The sequence below is a fragment of the Piliocolobus tephrosceles genome, chromosome 21 (assembly GCF_002776525.5).
Source record: "Piliocolobus tephrosceles isolate RC106 chromosome 21, ASM277652v3, whole genome shotgun sequence".
Lineage (NCBI taxonomy): Eukaryota > Metazoa > Chordata > Mammalia > Primates > Cercopithecidae > Piliocolobus > Piliocolobus tephrosceles.
The window spans coordinates 5,284,786-5,301,172 of record NC_045454.1 but is presented as its reverse complement, the minus strand read 5'-3'; the positions used below and the strand labels follow the sequence as shown (position 1 = coordinate 5,301,172).

Sequence of the window (16,387 nt, the reverse complement as noted above, 5' to 3'; positions counted from 1 at the left end):
GGAGGCGGAGCTTGCAGTGAGCTGAGATCCGGCCACTGCACTCCAGCTTGAGCGACAGAGCGAGACTCCGTCTCAAAACAAACAAACAAACAAACAAACAAAAAAAAACAAAAAAAACACAAGAAACCTACCTCAACATAATAAAGGCCACTTAGGAATAGCTCAGTTATCATCATACTTGATGGTGAAAGCCTGAAATCTCTTCCTCTAAGATCAGGAAAGAGAAGCCTGCTTTTGCTATTTCTATTCAGCATGTTACTGGAATCCTGACCAAAGAAATTAGACAAGAAAAAGAAATAAATGCCAAGCAGCAGAAAAAGAAAAGTAGAATGCTCTGTGTTCACAGAAGATATCATCTTACATGTGGAAAACACTAAAGATTCCAAGGGAAAACCTGTGAAATTACATATGTGATTAGGAATATAAGGAACTCTTACAATTCAACAACAGAAATTAAAAACAAAAATTAAAAAATGAATCAAGACCAGGCATGGTGGCTCATGCCTGTAAAGTCAACATTTTGGGAGATAGAGCCAGACAGATCACCTGAGGTCAGGAGTTCGAGACCAGCCTCCTGCCTCAGCCTCCAGAGTAGCTGGGACTACAGGCGCCTGCCACCATGCTGGCTAATTTTTGTATTTTTAGTAGAGACGGCATTTCACCATGTTGGCCAGGATGGTTTTGATCTCTTGACCTTGTGATCCACCCACCTTAGCCTCCCAAAGTGCTGGAAGTACAGGCCTAAGCCACCGCACCCAGCCTGCAATTCTTCTTCTCAAATTTAAACAAAATTTAAATTTATCATGAGAGAGAAATCAACATGTCACAATTATCACATACAATCAACCCACCACTCATCTGCACCCCTCTTTCATCATTACTGTTCCTTTCCCTCACTTGGTATCTCTCGTTCTCATCTGTGTCTCTCTAGCTTTTTTTCCGCTTCCCCCCGGGTTTCTGCTCCTTATTTTGTGCCTCTCTCCTCTCCTGCTCTTTCTCCCCTTCTTCCCTCGAATCCTTCAATTCCACATATTCTCCTCCATTCTTGCAACTTGTTTCGCCCCATACTCGTCTTTCTCCCCTATCTTGCCATTGTCCGAAATCTACATGTTATTTCTGCTGCCCCGTGGCTCTCCCTGTTAAATTCCTTCTTCCCTGTTATAACCCGCTGTCCTCACTCTCTGGCACCGCAGATGCCCAGGCCTCCCCCTGCTCTCCTTGTCACCAGCTGCCCCTCTCGCTGTCCCACCATCATCCCTCCTCTTTCCCACTCTGAGGGGCCTCCCCTCTGCTGGCTCTCTCCTTATCTCGCTATCCTTCATCTTGCTGGACATCGAGCTTTTCTCTACATTTCTCCAGTTGTTTCCCTGTTACTTTCTCAGCTCCTTCTTTCTAACTTCTTTTTGCAAATTCTTCATCCATAGTCTACTTTGCCATGTGTTTACGCGTTTCCTTCATTCTTTCCTCTCGTTTTTCTACCTCTCTCTCAGTTTTCTCTCTTTCTCTGTCTCCTGATCCTTTTAGCCCACACATTCACAGGAGGGTTTGGAGTAAGACGCCTGCATCCCGGAGGAGCACATTTCCAAGGCGTGGAGGTGGGCAGGCAAGAACCGGACAGGCCCCGGGCACCTCCCCAACGCACAAGCGATGACTGCGAAGAGACCTGGGGACGAGCAGGGCCTGGCACGAGGAGGAGGGAGGTGGAGGGCGACTGCGCCTTAAGACGGGGTGGGGTCTGCAGGATCCTAGGACCAGGCAGAGGACGCGGCCTCCCGGGGACTGCTGCTGCGGCCCTGCGCTACAGGGGCCGACAAGGGCGAGGCTGGGGAACCGCATAGCCCTGAATTCACCTCGTGGGTGAGGGCTTTAGCTGGTGCAGGGCAGGAGGAGGGGTCAATAAAATGTTTTAAACGAGAACATTGAACGAAAAGACGTGTCTACGTGACCTGAAGGCAGAGAGATCCAGGACGGATTCAGACTCAGAATGATTTTACCCCCAAATCATTGACACAATCCCGGCTCTCACGACGATGTGTGATTTCCTTGGGGAGGGGTTATTTTCAGGGGTGTACAAACCTGCAGATCCCGGGTACGGGGGCACCAGAGGACTGCGAAGCCCAAGTTTAATCTTTACAGACACGCTGCGGCCCAAGGTTAACTCAGTGCGATCTGCTTCCGGGTCTGAAGGAAACGGCACGCGCAGGGCGGAAGTCAGGGCTTGGCGCGCCCAGCAAGCTGCGGATTGGGAAGGGGAAAAAAGAGGGGGCAGGGCCTGTGCTTTCCTCTTCTGGCTCCCAGCGCATCTCTATTTTCCGGATTAAGGAGGCGATATTTACCAGTGAGGCTGAGGCAACTCAGCAGGATCTTCCTGGGGCGGAGCAAAGTCTGCGATTGGATCCAGGAAAATTCCTGCTATCGAAATTAAGTTTAGCAACTTAATTTAAAAGCCCTGGAATTGTCTGTGAAGGGGATGCCAACTGGAAGGGGAAATGCAAACTCTGCATGCAGTGATAGTCCAATTCCATGCTGACGCCCCACCGAACAAATAGAAATCCCTTTGTTTTCTGGTCTCCATTCACTCCAGAGTCAACCCTGTACTCATTTCCAGAAACTTTATTATTATTATTTTTTTTTTTTGAGACGAGGTTTCGCTCTTGTTGCCCAGGCTGGAGTGCAATGGCGTGCCTTCTGGGTTCAAGCGATTTCTCCTACCTCAGCCTCTGGAGTAGCTGGGATTACAGGCACGCACGACCATGTCTGGCTATTCTTTGTGTATTTTTAATACAGATGGGGTTTCTCCATGTTGGTCAGGCTGGTCTCAAACTCCTGACCTTAAGTGATCCACTGGCCTCAGCCTCCCAAACTGCTGAGATTACAGGCGTGAGTCACCGCCCCCAGCCCAGAAACGCCCCCAGCCCAGAAACGTTCCTAGTGACAACACCTGGGCTGCAAGGCCTGGGAAACTAGGTCTGTTATCATCCGGTTTCACCTTGCCTCTGCACAGAAGACAGTGCACTGAAAACAGCAGGGTTTTGCAGCAAAGAAAGAGTTTAATAATCTCAGGGCTAGCCAAGTCAAACAAGTGGGAGAGGGAGAGAAGTTAATTATCAAATCCGTCTCCCGAAAAGCTGGGAGACTAGGGGTTTTGAGGATAATCTGGAGCAAGGGGCTAGGAAATTGGTGTGGCTGATTGGTTGGGGAGGAAATTATAGGAGGGTCCAAAACTATCCCGGAGCTGAATAAGTTTTTGGGTGGGGGGGTCACAGGATCGGGTAGTGCCAGTTCTCTGGTACCAGTGAAGAGGTCCAGGTGGTTGAATACTGGAGGTTAAAAAATAATAAAGAAAAAAAGAAGTCCAGGTGGCCTGAGCTGGTCTGCCCAATTGGAAAAGCCTGAAAAACACCTCAAAGACCAATCTTAGGTTTTGACAAAAGTGATGTTATCTATAGGAGCAATTAGGGAAATTACAAATCTTGTGACCTCCATATGACTGGTTAATGTTTATACCTACATTTTAGCAGAATTCAGGTACCTCCCATAATCCTAACTGTGTAGCCTTTCATCATGTAAAAGGCATCTTACAAAGGTGGTACACGTCACCTGAGGGTCAGTTTGGGAAGGGACTATTACCGTCCTTGCTTCCAAGTGATAACTATAAACTGAATTATTCCCATAGTTAGCCAAACCAATGCCCAAGAATGAGCAAACACAGCTTCTGTGGTTAGAAACAATTAAGTTTCACTATCAATTTTTGCAAAGGCAGTGTCAGGTTCAGTGATATGTTAGATGACCAGATGACCAACTTATGCTTTAAATAAGCTGTATTTTTTTTTTAAGAGATGGAGTCTTGCTCTGTTGTCCAGGCTGAGTGCAGTGGTGCAATCTTGGCTCACTGCAACCTCTGCCTCTTGGGTTCAAGTAATTCTCCTGCCTCAGCCTCCCAAGTATTTGGGACTACAGGTGCATGCCACCATGCCCCACTGATTTTTATTGTATTTTAGTAGAGACAAAGTTTCACCATGTTGCCCAGGCTGGTTTTGAACTCCTGAGCTCAGGCAATCTGCCCGCCTCAGCCTCCCAAAGTGCTCGGATTACAGGTGTGAACCACCACGCCTGGCCAAGAAGCAGTATCTTTTTAAAAGTAGATATTAATTACATAGTTTTTCCTTGTAATTGTTATTCATATTTATTTACTTGAAACACTCTCCTGTCATATTTATTTATTTGTTCATATTTATTTATTTGAAGCAGTCTTCTGTCCTCCAGGCTGGAGGGCAGTGACATGATTATGGCTCACTGCAGCCTGGAACATAGAGGCTGAGGTGATCCTCCCACCTCAGCCTCCTGAGTAGCGGGGACTACAGGCATGAGAAATCACACCCTGCTGTTTTTTTTTTTCTTAAATACAGATGGGGTCTCCGAGTATTGATTGGCAGGTTGGTATCAAACTGTTGGCCTCAAGCAATCCTCTCACTTCAGCCTCCCAAAGTGCTGAGATTACAGGCCAGAGCCACCACACCTGGTTACTTTTGTTAGTTTATTCTATGCAAGATAAGTTAACCTCAAATACTTCTGAAATGAACTTTGTTGACATCCTAATGAGAACTAAACTCAGATTTTTTTTATCTTGCCCAAATTCCTATCAAAGGGGTCTGGGGAGTCATGCCCTACAAATCATAAATTCTCATCAGATGGGTTTTATTTAACTCTATATATTGTGACTTACTTTCCAACCTGACTCTGGCATAACACTACGAGACAAAAAAGAAAATCAAAATATTTTATTCCAAAACGTGTTTCTTTGCCATATTTTGAAATGGCCCATGGCCAGGCGCAGTGGCTCATACCTGTAATCCCAGAACTTTGGGAGGCCAAGGCGGGCGGATCACCAGAGGTGGGGAGATCGAGACCAGCCTAACCAACATGGACAAACCCTGTCTCTACTAAAAATACAAAATTAGCCAGGTGTGGTGGCACATGCTTGTAATCCCATCTACTAGGGAGGCTGAGGCAGGAGAATCGCTTGAACCTGGGAGGTGGAGGTTGCAGTGAGCCGAGATTGTGCCATTGTACTCCAGCCAGAGCAACAACAGTAAAACTCAAAAAAAAAAAAAAAAAAAAAAAAAAAACAAAAAAAAGAAGAAAAAAGAAATGGCCCTGCAAAGCTGTTCTTTGTGGGGGAAAATTTGCATCTGTAAAGAATCTCTATTAACATAGCTAGATCTTTTTCTTCCAGAGCCTCCCAGTCCTAAAGAGATTAACTAGGTTCTGAATAGGAAATATTTATCATCTATTTTCTCAAAGAGCAGCCACTATAAAACTTCAAAAGAATTTTGGGCCAGACACGGTGGCCCAGGCCTGAAATACCAGCATTTTGAGAGGCTGATGCTGCTCACTTGAGGTCAGGAGTTCGAGACCAGCCTGGCCAACAAGGTGAAACCTCATCTCTGCCAAAAATACAAAAATTATGCCAAGGGCAGTGGCTCACGCCTGTAATCCCAGCACTTTGGGAAGCCGAGGCAGGTGGATCATGAGGTCAGGAGTTCGAGACCAGCATGGCCAATATGGTGAAACCCCATCTCTACTAAAAATACAAAAATTGGCTGAGCACAGTCGTGGGCATCTGTAATCCCAGCTACTTGGGAGGCTGAAGGAGGAGAATCGCTTGAACTTGGGAGGTGGAGGTTACAGTGAGCCAAGATTGTGCCACTGCACTCTAGCCTGGGCGACAGAGCAAGACTCCATTTCAAAAAAAGAAAAAAAAAATTAGCCAGGTGTGGTGGCCCCCCCGCCTGTAGTCCCAGCTACTCGTGAGGCTGAGGCAGGAAAATTGCTTGAATCTGGGAAGCAGAGGTTGCAGTGAGCCGAGATCGTGCTGCTGCACTCCAGCCTGTGTGTCGCAGTGAGACTCTGTCTCCAAAAAAAAAAAAAAAAAAGAATTTTGGTCTCTGGAATCTTTTTATTTTTTAATTTAATTTAATTTAATTTTTTTTTTTTTCTTTTTTTCTGAGACGGAGTCTTGCTTTTGTTGCCCACACTGGAGTGCAATCTCGGCTCACTGCAACCTCTGCCTCCCAAGTTCAAGCGATTCTCTTGCCTCAGCCTCCCAAATAACTGGGATTACAGGTATGTACCACCACCCCTGGCTAATTTTGTATTTTTAGTAGAGACGGGTTTTCACCATGTTGGTCAGGCTGGTCTGGAACTCCTCACCTCATGTGATCAACCACCTCCGCCTCCAAAAGTGTTGGGATTACAGACTTGAATCACCGCGCCCAGCCAGCCACCACACCCGGCTGACAATCTTTTATCTTAACTTGAACATTACCTTTCTATGAATCACAGTCTTTACAGAAACTTAACCAAATGTTTTGCTTTGTTTTTTTCTTTTTGAGATGGAGTCTTACTCTGTCGCCCAGGCCGGAGTGCAGTAGTACGATCTGGGCTCACTGCAACCTCTGCCTCCCGGCTTCAAGCAATTCTCCTGCCTCAGCCTCCCGAGTAGCTGAAATTACAGGAGCATGCCACCATGCCTGGCTAATTTTTGTATTTTTTTTTAGTAGAGATGGGGTTTCACCATGTTGACCTGGCTGGTCTCAAATGCCTGTCCTTGTGATCCTCCTGCTTCGGCCTCCCAAAGTGTTGGGATTACAAGTGTGAGCCACTATGCCGGCCACTCAACCAATTGTTAACCACAAAATGTTTACGTTCACCAATAGCCTGAAACCAACCTGCTTTGAGTTGCCCCACCCTTCTGGACCAAACCAATGTATTTCTTAAATGTATTTCAATGATGTTTCATGCCTCTCTAAAATGTACAAAACCACGCTGTGCCCCCAGCCACCTCTGGCACATGTTCTCAGGACCTCCTGAGGACTGTGTCACAGACCAGCTCACTCATATTTGGCTGAGAATAAAGTATTTTCAAGTATTTTACAGAGTTTGACTCTTTTCATCAACACTAATATCGCTACGTCATTAATTTCTAAATATATTGTAATTTCAAATTCACCATGTGCATTCTGAAATAAAAGAATTAAATTTCATTTTAAAATTGTAACGTATTTTAGATATTTTCTGTTTTCTGTTTCTCAATGTTCTGTCATGTGTGGATAATAAAGCCAATAAAATACTCTTCAGAAGTCGTTTAGATTTATTTTCCCTTAGAGAAAAAATAATTTTGCAATATTTCTAAGGATAAATGGCAGGCACGTTATTTTCCTTCATATGAACTCTCAAGAAAGGACAACTCGGCCAGGCACAGTGGCTCACGCCTGTAATCCCAGCACTTTGGGAGGCAGAGGCAGGCGGATCATGAGGTCAAGAGATCGAGACCATCCTGGCCAACATGGTGAAACCCCATTTCCACTAAAAATTAGCTGGATATGGTGGTGCACACTCTAGTCCCAGCTACTCAGGAGCTGAGGTAGGAGAATCACTTGAACCCGGGAGGCAGAGGTTGCAGTGAGTCGAAATTGCACCACTGCATTCTGGCCTGGAGACAGAGCAAATAAAAAAGAAAAAAAGAAAGGACAACTCAATTATTAAATTTTTATAAGTAGCCTCATTTCTTAAGGCAATAATTCCATGGCAATCTCCAAGTTACCATGTAATATGGAAGTATGTTTTTCTCTCACATCATTATAATTCTGTATTACGCAATATTGCTAAGTAGCCAAAAAAGAACAATAAGCTTGGACTTCCATGCTTCCATGCAAAAAAAAAAAAAAAAAAAGAATAAATTGTGACAGTTCTTGCTAACCTCAGAACAGTAGACAAGAAGCTGATTATAGCTGAAAGTCATTATTCCATTTTGTATATGTAAAGTTTCTTTGCTTCTAGAAATGTCAGGGAAGCAACATGGACATACTGATTCACAAGAAATTTAAAAGAATATTTCCTGTTGGGCACAGTGGCTCATACCTGTAATCCCAGCACTTTGGGAGGCCGAGGCAGGTAGATCATCTGAGGTCAGGAGTTCGAGACCAGCCTGACCAACATGGAGAAACCCGGTCTCTACTAAAAATACAAAATTAGCCAGGCACAGTGGTGCATGCCTGTAATCCCAGCTACTCGGGAGGCTGAGGCAAGAGAATCGTTTGAACCTGGGAGGCGGAGGTTGCAGTGAGCCGAGATCGTGCCATTGCACTCTAGCCTGGGCAACAAGAGTGAAACTCTGCCTCAAAAAAAAAGAAAAAGGAAAAAAGAGAGAGAGAAATAGAGGCTGTTCTGAATTTCAATGGCCAAGAGTAGTCCAACAGTCAGGGGGGGCTTGGAGAAACAGGGAAGCCCAAGATTTGAGTAAGTCAACAAGCATTGTTCCCAGGATGAGTAAGAAATCCTTGATGAGACACACTGTGGGAATTTGGAGCTTTTTCTTATGTAAACAAAGAGGGTAAGCTTTGAAGTAAGCTGTGTCTAGGGAAAACAAAAACAAGGGACTGGGCAGGGGAGTGGTTTCCGGTGGGTTTTATTTATTTTTTTGCTTTTGCCCTAGAGGCCTCAAGAGGCCCGGAGAACATGTGCCCCTGTGGTGGTTTCTTCAATCTTTGATATTTCTTCAGCCCTTTACTAGGTTTACAGGGTTGTAATAAACTTCAACACTGTCACCACATATAACATAAAACAAAATTTAAAAAATAATAAATACAGGCCGGGCGTGGTGGCTCACACCTGTAATCCCAGCACTTTGGGAGGCCGAGGTGGGCAGATGACCGGAAGTCAGGAGTTCGAGACCAGCCTCACCAATATGGAGAAACTCCATCTCTACTAAAAAAATACAAAATAGCTGGGCATGGTGGCACATGCCTGTAATCCCAGCTATTCAGGAGGCTGAGGCAGGAGAATCACTTGAACCCAGGAGGTGAAGGTTATGGTGAGCTGAGATCGCACCATTGCACTCCAGCCTGGGCAATAAGAGTGAAACTCTGTCTCCAAATGAAAAAATAATAATAATAAATACATGTGTACTATTTGAAAAATAGAACTAAAAATAATAGGAACAATAGTGAAACTGCCCCATACCTCAGTTTTTGAATGGAAGGAAAGGGCCTTGAGTGTTCATTGTGGCTGTGTGTTACTCATTCCTATCACATACAAGAGACATCAGTAATTATTGGAAGACATGGCTCTAAATCTCCAAATTCAGGGGTCTGTGTAACTGTCAAATTGAACAGAAACCTAGAGATACATTAAGAAAAATAGTGGGCTGGGCGCGATGGCTCACGCCTGTAATCCTAGTACTTTGGGAGACTGAGGCAGGCGAATTGCCTGAGTTCAGGAGCTCGACACCAGCCCCAGCAACATGGTGAAACCCCATCTCAGGTAAAAATACAAAAAATTAGCCAGGTGTGGTGGCATAGGCCTGTAGTCCCAGCTGATCGGGAGGCTGAAGCAGGAGAATTGCTTGAACCCGGGAGGCAGAGGTTGCAGTGAGCCAAGATCGCACCATTGCACTCCAACCTGGGTGACAGAGCAAGACTCTGTCTCCAAAAAGAAAAAAAAGAAAAAAAAAAATGGTGTTCCCTTTTCCATTTCTCTGCTGACCATGAACAAACACACTCTCACAGTTTTATCAATTCTTTGGTAACAATTAGAAAATGCAAGCACTAGTTCGCGTTGACAGCCCAGGGCCTGCGAATTCTCTGCTCTGAGCCCGTCTGGACTTCCCCAATCCCAACTTTCTCTCCTTTGAAAACACTAAGACTAATGTCACTGCATTGGTTTTTACTAGAGTCAATCACCTGTCATGCCTGGAACAGGGATCGTACCCAGATTGCCCTTAGTCAAAATAATCACGAAGTGCACATCTATAAGAAGTACGGGAGCCAGTGGGTGAAAGCTTATGAACTCAGTGAGCACATTGGACACATCACAGGTATTGACTGGGCTCCCAAGAGCGACCGCATCGTCACTTGTGGGGTAGCCTGCGATGCCTACATCTGCAGTCAGAAAGATGGTGTCTGGAAACCAACCCTGATGATCCTGAGAATTTTTTTTTTTTTTTTTTTGAGACGGAGTCTTGCTCTGTCGCCCAGGCTGGAGTGCAGTGGCCGGATCTTAGCTCACTGCAAGCTCCGCCTCCCGGGTTCACGCCATTCTCCTGCCTCAGCCTCCTGAGTTGCTGGGACTACAGGCGTCCACCACCTCGCCCGGCTAGTTTTTTTTTTTTGTATTTTTAGTAGAGACGGGGTTTCACCGTGTTAGCCAGGATGGTCTCGAACTCCTGACCTCGTGATCCACCCGTCTCGGCCTCCCAAAGTGCTGGGATTACAGGCTTGAGCCACCGCGCCCGGCGATCCTGAGAATTAATCGTGCAGCTGCTTTTGTGAAGTGGTCCCCCCTAGAGAACAAACTGGCTGTGGGAAGTGGAGCACAACTCATTTCTGTTTGTTACTTTGAGTCCGAAATGACTGACGAGCGAGCAAGCACATTAAAAAGCCGATTCGCTTACAGTCCTCAGCTTGGACTGGCATCCCAACCGCGTTTTGCTGGCAGCTGGATCATGTGACTTCAAATGCAGAGCGTTTTCTGCTTACATTAAAGAAGTGGATGAAAAGCCAGTCAGCATGCCCTGGAGCAGCAAGATGCCTTTGGGCAGCTGATGTCAGAGTTTGGTGGCAATGGCACTGGTGGCTGGGTCCACGGGGTCAGCTTCTCTGCCAGTAGGAGCCGCCTGGCCTGGGTCAGCCATGACAGCACTGTGTCTGTTGCTGATGCCTCAAAAAGTGTGCAGTTCTCAACTCTGAAGGTGGAGTTCCTGCTGCTCCTGAGTGCGTCGTTTGTCTTGGACAACAGCGTCGTGGCTGCTGGCCATGACTGCTGCCCAGTGCTCTTTAACTATGATGCCCATGGCTGCCCAACCTTCATCTCCAAGTTAGACATTCCAAAACAGCATCCAACGCAACATGTCTGCCACGGAACGCTCCCGCAACATGGACAAGAGGGCCACGACTGAGGACAGCAACACGGCCCTGGAGACGCCACACCGGAAGAGCATCACTCAAGTCTCTATGAGGTGGACAAGCAAGATTGTCGCAAATTTTGCACTACTGGCACTGATGAAGCCATGACAATTTGGGATTTCAAGACCCTCGAGTTTTCCATCCAGGTCCTCCAGATAATGTGAAGCTGAGTGAGCCTTTGCCACCCACAATGACAAACTGTGGTCAACTGCAGCTGTGCCGTGGCACGATGGCGAGGAAGCCAGACCCAAGGAAACACTGAAAACACATATCATGCCAATGCTGTGTGGTTTTACTTGAATATAAAATTAGTGAAAGTGTTGGTTTTTTAAAAGCAGTAAATTTTATTTTATTTATTTATTTGTTTATTTGTGATTTCATTCCATTCTTGACCAAAGCTCCCCTTTAAGTAGTTTGTTATGGAAAATCGTCACACTAACTTAAAAGACAGGGTGTGGGAGATACGTAAATTGTCCACTAGGAAACTAAATAAAAGAACTAAATGTGGAAAAAAAAAAAAAAAGAAAGAAAATACAAGCACTTAGGTCAGGTGCGGTGGCTCACGCCTGTAATCACAGCACTTTGGGAGGTCAAGGTGGGCGGATCACCTGAGGTCGGAAGTTTGAGACCAGCCTGACCAACATGGAGAAACCCCATCTGTACTAAACATACAAAATTAGCTGGGCATGGTGGTGCATGCCTGTAATCCCAGTTACTTGGGAGGTTGAGGCAAAAGAATCGCTTGAACCCAGGAGGTGGAGGTTGCAGTGAGCCGAGATGGCGCCACTGCACTCCACCCTGGGCAACAAGAGTGGGGAAAAATAAAAATAAAAAAAAAAGAGGCCAGGCACTGTGGCTCACGCCTTTGGAAGCACTTTGGGAGGCTGAGGTGGGTAAATCACCTGAGGTCAGGAGTTCAAGACCAGCCTGGCCAACATGGTGAAACCCGTCTCTACCAAAAATAAAAAAAAAAAAAAATTAGCTGGGCGTGGTGGTGCGTGCCCATAATCCCAGCTACTTGGGAGACTAAGGCAGGAGAATCCCTTGAACCTGGGAGGCAGAGGTTACAGTTAGCCGAGATTGCTGGGTGACAGAGCGAGACTCCCTCTCAAAAAAAAAAAAAAAAAAGAAAAGAAAAGAAAATACAAGCACTAATTCCTATGTCAGATTCACGTCACATTCTCAAATTCATCTAAATTTTCTTGACATCCCTTTTTATACCAGTGGAGCCCTGATGGAGACACTTAACAGAAGTTTTCTCTCTATCAGAGAAATAAGCTGATGAGAATAAACTCAATGAAGGTGAAAACTGTTGTTTTCTGTGACCTGGGGAAAAAGCTTAAGAAAAAGCTTTAAACAAATTTCCATTCAGATTGGTTATAAACAGACAACATACAGATGTGGATGAACTAGGTATAATTAAGTTTTTCTATCCACAAACCAGGTGACAGAAAGTATTGGAGTAGGCAGATAGCAAGGCATAGGCACGTAAGAAGCCCCTGTGTCACCCGCAAGGGGTCCTGATCCAGAATCTAAGAGAGGGTTCTTGGATCTCACGCAAGGAAGAATTCAAGGTGAATCCATACAGAACCATACAGTGAAAGCAAGTTTATTAAGAGAGGAAAGGAATAAAGAACGGCTACTCCACAGGCAGAGCAGCCTCCTGTCTCATCCTGCGACCAAGAATGCCTTCACTTACTGGGAATGTAACCCAGCAGGTCTCAGGCTTATTTTCTCCAGCCCCTATTCCAGATGGAATTGCTCTGGTTCAAACGTCTCTGACATTTTGGAATCTTTAGAAATGCAACTCACTGACCGGGCGCGGTGGTTCATGCCTGTAATCCCAGCACTTTGGGAGGCCGAGAAGGGCGAATCACGAGGTCAAGAGATCGAGACCATCCTAGCAAGCATGGTGAAACCCCGTGTCTACTAAACGTACAAAAAATTAGCCGGCCTGGTAGTGGGTGCCTGTAGTCCCAGTTACTCGGGAGGCTGAGGCAGGAGAATAGCGTGAACCCGGGAGGGGGAGCTTGCAGTGAGCCAAGATTGCACCACTGCACTCCAACCTGGGTGACAGAGCGAGACTTGGTCTCAAAAAAAAAGAAATGCAACTCACTGAGAGTCTCCTTAAAGATGCTGCCCACTGACAGCAAAAAAAGATCAGTGGCTACATTGCCTCCACTTGGCCTTGGGGCTGCACTTCTCTGGCCCAGAAGAGGACTTATCAGGGGCTTAGCTGGACATAATCGAGATGGGGGTTTTCCCCATTAACAACCATGTGTACTTCTGTAATAACTCACCCTAGAAGAGCCTTCTGCTCAAAATGATACTAAAACACACACCCGTGGGTGGAGATGTGAGATGCTGATGAGACATGTGGTGTGTGTACCAGCATGGACCCTCACAGAGCTTTCCTGATCAGAGGACTTCCTGGAACATGCTTACTAGGAACATCCCTGCACAGCCCCTTCATGAATAATCATTGCAGAGTCTCATAAAAAGGCTCCGTCCAGCACTAGTAGGAACAGACTCATTCTTTTGAGGAGCCCACCCTGTTCCACTGTTCAGGGTGTCTCTTCTTGCTGAGCTTCTATGCCTTTAGATAAAGGGCACTTACCTGCTTAACTCTTTCTGCGTGTCTCTTGACTGAATTCAAGAAGACCAAGAACCAGAGGACTTCCACGCCCCTCCTGGTAAGATCGAGACCCAGAGGACTTCCGCGCCCCTCCTGGTAACATCTGGTGTCTTCCCCTGGTGGCCTGTGAACTGTTCTTCTGGGTAAGTGCCCAAAAGCTGGTGCCAGATTCTCTGGTTGACGACCTCTGCTTCTTTTGACACTGAAGAACCTCCTGCCCTAATGCAGTTCTTGCAACTTTAAGGGGAGGGGTTTCTCCTCTCAGGTTCTGTTCACTAACAACTGCCCCGTACCATTTCCCTTCAGCCACTGTGACTCTGCTCCCTCTGGCTGATTTCTCAGCTTACCCTGAGGGGTGATAAGCAGAGGAGGGAGGACTTTAAACTCCACACTGAGTAGATCTGAGACACGGTGACCCTCCCTGCAGGAGGCTTGTGAAAGGCAGGGAATATGCCCTAACTGTGCAATGACTGGGGAGCTTCACATCTTTTAGCTAAAACTACTCTCCTGTGTTGAGTCGGCTCTTCTACGTGCTGTTCATGGCACTCCATTCCCCTGGACACGATATGCCGCCACCGGTGAACAATCCCCCAAGTCACTCCGCTTACTCTTTGCTGTCCCTGTCCTCGTCGCCAAGCTTCTTGGAATTCCTCCTTCATGTGCAAGCGCCTTGTATGTCCTGCTTGTCCGGGACCTGCTGCGTTTGCTTTAGTGCCAGTCGCCGGAGGCCTGCTCGGGCCTGTGAGGAAGTTTATACTTATTTTTTCCCTAGAGATGAGACCCAGCTTCGTCCTTTCAGTTGCCTCCTTTCTCACTGCAGGGATCGGCACTGGCAGGATGCTCGCTTACGGGCATCTCTCGTTTATTATCGGGTCCTTCTCCGCCCGACGACTCTTCAAGAATGCCTCATTCTGTGGCTCCTCAAGCGAGCTGTCAGGTTCCTCCGGATGGTCATTTATGGGCCTCTTTCTCAATCCCCAGTTTCTCTTTACAACCGGAGTTTCCTGTGGGTCAATGGGAAGTTCTTCATCCGCCTCCTAAAGCCATTGTTACAGACCTGTACAGCAGTCAGGTGGTTTTTGCATTATGTTGAAAAGGCTGATAGAAAATGCCCCCGGCGCTCCCCTTGCTGCTTATGTGATCATATAAGGGATGTAAAAAACCAGAATCAACAGCCCAGTCCACTAACTCTGAGCCCCAGGGGGCTTCCATGCCTGTTTAAGCATTTTTTCTGTATGATCCCCAAGGAACCTACTATGAGAAGGGGAAGGTATCAGATTTACCTCCATTCCTCTAACCATCTGTACTCATTAATCCAATATTATAATGCATTAAGGGGACCTTACTATAGAGTCCCTTCTCTGCAGACTTTAGCAGGGGCAGAACTACTGGGCTTCTTGCAGAAAGAAGGTCACTGGGAATATGAGAGACAAGAAAACTACGCTCATGTCCGACGTTCTTACATGCTTCCTCGCCCCACACAGAGGTGAGAAAGGCATACCTGCTAGGCATCAATCCTAGGAAATCTGAGAAACCCTTCTGAGCAAAATGAGATACAGGGAGACAACGGATGGTGCAAATGCTAAGGCTAGCTAATTCTGGAGCCCCAGGGTAAAGAACCCGTCATCCTTGTAAATAGAGGCATGGACATGTCACCTAGGCCAAGGTGTGGAACGCCTCACCTTCCTGAGGCACCAAATAGGTGTAGAGATGCCTTCTCTATCCTATGTTCTTTCCTGTCTTCTCTTTCAGATGGGTAACCAGAGCTCCGTACCCCGGGATTCCCCTCTTGGATGCATCCTTAGAAACTGGGATAAGTTTGATCCCCAGGCATTGAAACGAAAAAGATTGGTTTTCCTTTGCAATACAGTTTGGCCAAAATATGAACTAGAAGGGCAGGAAGCCTGGCCAGTGGGGGGAAGCTTAAATGTTAATACCATACTCCAGCTTGACCTCTACTGCCGGTGTCACCGCAAATGGTCAGAGGTCCCTTATGTGCAAACCTTCATGATCTTGAGGGAAAACCCCGATTTTTGTAAAGGCTGCAAGATAGATCCTGCCCTTTTAGCTATCCTCAGTCGTCCACTCCAGAGCCCTCAACCAGGAGGCCTCAACGATTTCCTGGTCAACCCACCTCAACCTCCTCTTCCTGAGACCAAAGAGAAAGAACAGGCACCCCCAGCTCCCTCCTCCTTGTATCACACTCTTAGCCTTGATGGGTCAGCCTCAACCTACACTAGGCCCCCAGGCCCCCGCTCTGGAATCTGCCTGCTACCCGTGGTGAGCAGACTGACAGGACCAGTCCAAGTCCAGGTCCCCTTTTCCATGCACGACTTGTCCCAAGTTAAGGAAGACCTGGGAAAATTCTCAGAGAATCCGGGAAAATTCCTGGAGGGCTTCCGTAAATTAACCCTCACTTTTGAACCAACCTGGAAGGATGTCGCCATCCTCCTAGGACAAACCCTCTCTCTGGAAGAAAGACAGACCATTTGGGAGGCAGCACGTCAATGCGGGGATGAGCTCCATTTGGCAGATGCCAACTACCCCGTGGGAGCTACAGCTGTCCCCCTGCAGGACCCCAACTGGGACTATGATACCCCAGTAGGAATCTGCGCCAGAAATCATATGCTCCTGTGCCTGATAGAGGGAATGAAAAGGAGTCAAGTCAAGCCTGTCAATTATAATAAGTTAGCAACCATCGACCAAGGGCCACATGAGAATCCCACGGCCTTTCTCGAAAGGCTCCAGGAAACTCTTATCAAACACACCAACCTAGACCCGGGATCCC

General features: G+C 46.7%; 1 protein-coding gene and 1 pseudogene across 1 annotated transcript in view; one reads left to right on the top strand and one right to left on the bottom strand.

Annotated features, from left to right (window-relative positions):
* The window catches only part of LOC111528907 (zinc finger protein 665), a 262,870-nt gene that overhangs the window by 59,878 nt on the left and 186,605 nt on the right, over positions 1-16,387 (bottom strand). The gene's annotated exons all lie outside the window — the stretch shown is intronic.
* LOC111528920 lies at positions 9,749-11,128 on the top strand (annotated as a pseudogene).